At 34.7% G+C, this 5,623-nt stretch overlaps 1 protein-coding gene across 1 annotated transcript in view; it reads right to left on the reverse strand.

Moving 5' to 3' along the window:
* Positions 1-5,623, reverse strand: part of LOC125849216 (uncharacterized) — a 683,098-nt gene that overhangs the window by 656,377 nt on the left and 21,098 nt on the right. The window lies entirely within an intron of this gene.

Consider the following 5,623-nt stretch of genomic DNA (forward strand, 5'->3'; position numbering starts at 1 on the left):
AAGTACTTGCATTTGAAAAGTCAGAAGTGCCTCTTCGTCTTCAGAAGTTGCAACTTTTCACATTCATTACATTGGGATTATATTATATAAGAAGAACACAACAATAGAAGGTCCTTTCATTTAATTTTCTCCAAGATGGGAAGGAAGAATAAGAAATCTTCAAAAATGACTATGAGTAAAAAAAACTACATTGAATCCCTTCCGAGGGAACTACTAATTGATATCGTTGAAAGAATTGCTTTCTACTCCCTCAAAGATTTAATGAGGGTTAAATTAAGGTATGTATGTATTAAACAATTTTTGCTCTTAAATTTGATTTCCTAACGATTTGATTTCTCAGTTACAGGGTCCTCAATCAAGTCGCTAATGAACCTTCTGTATATCAGAAGGTAATATTGCTCAGCATTCCTGTATTTTTATGGCCGTGTTCAGTTGTTCGAAGATGCACTTCTTTCCTGGAAATGTGCAGAGCATCGGGGAATTTAAAAGCCTTAACAGAAAAGGCGTGATAATTTTTAATGTTTTTCGAATGTATTCACATTTTTATCAATGTATTTTGCATTTTAAATGTGTTATTTTTTCTGTAGTATGATTTTTTCAACCGTAGTGATTCAAATGGATTGGGAATTCTTAGTCAAGCAGCAGACGGTGGCCATATTGGTGCATCCTATGTGCTTGCTATAATTTCAATCTTCAACGATGGTGAATCCATGAGAGAATACTTAATGTTCATTGCCAACATGACTCCACTAAAACTCAGAAGATGTCGAGAGAAGTTGCGATATACTTTATATGGAAGGGTGCCAGAACCTCATTTGTTGGGACAAAGACCAATTTGTTGCACTGTTCAAAGCCTTCACTTTCGTTGTAAATTATGTAGGTGTGATTTAGAAATAGATGAAGTAGTTAAATTTCTGTATTAATTAAATTTTCATGTGTGGCAACATATGCACGTTCTGTTTTTGAATTTGTTCTTTATAAAATATTTAATCTAAAAAAAATTGATATTTTCCCATCCCTAAATCGCCAGTTTATTGATTAACTGATCCTTGAAGTGTCATCTGTGGCAACATATGCACGTTCTGTTTGATAAATCGCAACAGACATTAATATGTGACAACATGTGTATATCATAAAAGGGTCTTTTTGGGGTTAATTCAATTAAATTGTCACATAATTCAACATGTAACACTAATATATAGTCTCACAACATGTCTAAGTACAGAATTATGGTCTAATACAACAACCTTCATTCAATTCTATCAATTATTTTTATAAAGACTATCATCTTACTAGTTCATCATACAATGACCAAGTAACTCCATATAATAGTTATATAACACCCTTGTAAATCATTATTCCAAGTGTTATAGCATATTTTTGTTGCTTAATTATGGTTCAAAGTACTAAAATTTGGTCCAATTTGACAGTTTTCCATTCCTAAATCACTCAATTTATCGATTAACCGATCCTTGAAGTGTCATATGTGACAACATATGCACGTTTTATTTGATAAATCACAACAGACATGTAATATGTGGCAACATGTGTATATCATAAAATGGTCTTTTTGGACTTAATTCAACATGTAATGTAACAGATCATTCTAGAATACTCCACTAACACACACTCCACTCACTCTCACTCATTATAAAAGGGTTCATTCGGGTTCCCTTAATTCACAAAAATAAGGTCTCATTTTATATTTTCTTTCCTTTATTCTCTGTCCTCTCCTCACACTCAAATTTCCCTGAGAAGATGTTATCACCTTTGGACAAATTTAAGTCTCTGCATGCTCTTGTTGTGGGTGATCAACGTAATTATGTTGTTCTCAGTTAATATGATGTCTTCTTCAAATGTGTTCTCAGTGCATGGGTGATGTTCGTTGTTTGTTTTTGTCGGATCTTGTCTAATGGAGGGTAGCTTCATCATTTGGTAAGTCTTCTTACTTTATATATAACATCTTGTCTACTGTAACGATGTGTATGGGGTAACTAACTATGGTTGTTTATTTTTCTGTAGGTGGTCTTGTGACAGAAAGCATGGGTAGCTTTGATCCACCACCCTTCAAGAAAGAATGGTGATGCCCATCCAGGTTTAATCGCTCAATGTTGACTCCAGATCCTTCAGTCAAGTCCTTTTTTGCTGGCTGAAGTAGTAGTATAGGGCTAGAGCGTTTCAAATGTAAATTTTGTTATTTTTGTTGGCGTTAATGCCTTGTAAATATGGATATGTAGCCTAGCCTAGACTTGCATGTCACTCTATCAACTATCAATGGGCTAGAGCGCTTCAGATGTAAATTTTGTTTTTTTGGTTGGCATTAATGCCTTGTAAATATGGATATGTAGTCTAGCCTAGCCTTGTCACTAGTTCAATTATCAACTATCAATGACATGTTTATGTTTATGTTTAATGTTTCCCAAGTTTATGTGCTTGAATTCATCTCTATTAATGGTGATACTACTTGCATGTACACATAATTGGCATATGTTGCAACAACTTAAAAACGTAAGTACTTTATAAAAGTCATAGGCAAGCCCAACCTCTAAACTGGCCCAATCGACCCATTATTTCATTTCTAGAAGGGATATATATATAAATTAGGGTTTTCATTTTCATTTCAAGAATAGGGTTTTCATTTTCTTCCTCGCCGCTTCAATTTCTCTCCTCTTCGCGCTTTCTCTCTCTCTCTCTCTTCTCTCTCTTCACATGGATCTCGGATCTATGGAGTGCATGGGATATAATGATGTTTTTTTATTTCATCAATCTTTTCTGTTCTTTGTTTTTTAACACACAACTAATTTGATTGGTCTTTGGTTAAACCAAATCTCAGCATTGTCATGTATTGTCAAATCAATAAAATCATTAATTTTCCATTATAGTGGTTGGGTAAGAATGAGTTCTTTAAATATAGATCAATACTCTAGATCTAGATCTAATGAATGAGTTTTGTTTGTTTTTGTTACTTTTGATATAATGTCAAATGCAATATTGAATCAAATTTGTAATGATGAAAATGATCCCATGTTGGGTGGGAAAATCTGTTGCAAACATAGAGACTTACTTTCAATGAAAACTTCATGGTCGAAGGACAATCCAGGTCGAAGATTTTGGTCTTGTCCACGCTATCGTGTATATACATTTCTGCATCTTAGTCTGGAGAGTTCTCTTTATTTTGTTTTTTTTTTTTTAAATTTAAATTTCTTTGTGGTGTGTATTTTAGGAGAATGCATGCAACTTCTTTAGATGGAGGGATCGTGAAGATGTTGATATTCTATCCAAGTTCGTTATTCTGAGATTGGTGAACAAAATTAAGGAGTTGGAAATTGATGATGAAAATCATATTAAAAGAAGTAACAAATATGTGATGAAGGAGAAGAAAAAGACCAAATGTTGTAACAACTGGAAGCTAATTTTCGTGTTGTTTGTTGTGGTTTTTTTTTCTATTTTAAGCATTACCAAGAAGAACACTGTGGAGGATGGAAAATTCTTATGTAGTTGTGTACAACCATTTAAATTATCATAGTTGTGGAAATAAAATAAATTAACGTAGTTTTGCACTCCTGTTCCAACATTTTTACTTGTTCTTAACATAACATATGAGTCAAATGTTGCTACAGATGACTCATTTGTTGCTACAGATGCCTCAAATGTTGCGACATATCACCCTTATGTAGCAACGTTTGACCATTTGAGGCATATGTTGCTACAGATGACCCATATATTGCTATATATGACACATATGTTGCTATAGATGACCCATATGTTGCTACATATGTTGCTACAGATGACCCATATGTTGCTACATATGAGACATATGTAACAACATTTGATCAAGTACTTGCTCTCAATATAACATCACATACTATGTACTTGCTCTCAATATAAGATAAAATAACATAAGTGATAAAATAATACATTGTCTTTAATTACAAACACATTATCAAGGATCCAAGCTCTTAGATTCTATCCCAGAAGCCCAAACCCATTGCATTCGACGAATTGCATTGTCACACAATAGGGTTTGGGGAGGTTGAATTGTTGTGCGGGTAATCAAATGCTTAATAAATGCAAGCGAATATGACACGCACGTGGCTTTGGATCATTTGTTAACATGGGTTCCGATCGATCTTTAAATTCCCATGGTTCATTGAGGAACTTATCTGGCAAATGCTTCATTATTTCACTTTGCTTCAACAATTTTGGCAGCAACTCGAAGACAGGTTGTATGAATGTCAAAAACTTGGCATGTTCCATACCCATCAGTAGGCAGTCATAAACATTCATGCGACCTTCGTGCAAGAGGATCTCAAGAGTCATAAAATGAGTTTTGTTCAAGTTCATGACTGCCAAAGGCCTTTTTGCACCAAACCAATCCATGCCTCCAGGATATGGTCTAATGCCCCTGACATAGTTAATCATATCTTCATCCCATTCAAACTCATTAATTAACTGCGTAATGCTTCTGCCATCAACTGTTGTTGCCTCCTCGCTCATTTTATCATATTTTACTTTGAAGTTAAAATAGAAGTTGAGATCCAGGATTCTATCTGTGGAATCATAGTACTAAGGGTATCTCACATGCCTCTCCCGCATGAGGCTAAGGATTTCATCAACATACTAAAATAAAAAATAATATTAAAGAGTAAAAAAGAGTAATCATTGAAAAGATAAAACAAACGAATATTATAAATTGAAGGTACTAGTAGAGAAAAATTACCCAGTCTTCCCACCAAATGTCGATGCTTGTCATGGTCCTGAAATCTTCTCCACTAAAATAATGCATGCCGTATTATGCACGTAGTTCCTTTGCTCTCGTCAGGTCTACCAGTTTGTTCTTTTCAGCTATAGTCACACACTTATAAACATTCACATGCTTGAACTCCAACACTTCCTCTCCTACAGCCATTGGTAATTCTCCAAAGATCTTCTTCTTCAAATTTTGTATTGCCTTGATAAATGATTTTTTGCTCCTCTTGGCCTGTGGAGTATATGGATGCCGAACATTCTTTGATGGAATGACCTTGACCCCCCTCTTGTTTTTAAATTCATTGACAGCCTGATTCAATGTTTGAAGATACATGATAGAATCTTCATCTTGTTTCTTGCACTTATAACAGAGAAAGCCAGAGCATTTTCTACAAGAGGTAGCCCCTTGTTCTTGTCCAGAACCACGACTATCACCCCCATCAAAAACAACTAATTCATTAACAACTCTGTCTCTTTTGATGGTTCTTGCTCCAACCAATTCCATTTTAATTCTATCCACAACAAGATCAAATAAGATTTTAACCAACCCTAGAGTAATTAGATATGGCATTTGAAATTCCTTTTCTGTTGGGACAAGCCATGGATGCACAACCTAAAATTATAGAAATGAGTCATCCGTAGGAATATTTGGGTCAGATGTTGCCACATATGTGTCATATGTCGCTATAGATGGGTGATATGTTGACACATATGGGCATCTATAGCAACATTTGTGTCACATGTTGCTACAGAGGGATCATCTGTAGCAATATATGAGTCATCTGTAGCAACATTTGTATTATATGTTGCGATAGATGGAACATATGTAGCAATATATGAGTCATTTGTAGCAACATTTGGGTCACATGTTGCT

Source organism: Solanum stenotomum, chromosome 12 (genome assembly GCF_019186545.1).
Source record: "Solanum stenotomum isolate F172 chromosome 12, ASM1918654v1, whole genome shotgun sequence".
Classification (NCBI taxonomy): domain Eukaryota; kingdom Viridiplantae; phylum Streptophyta; class Magnoliopsida; order Solanales; family Solanaceae; genus Solanum; species Solanum stenotomum.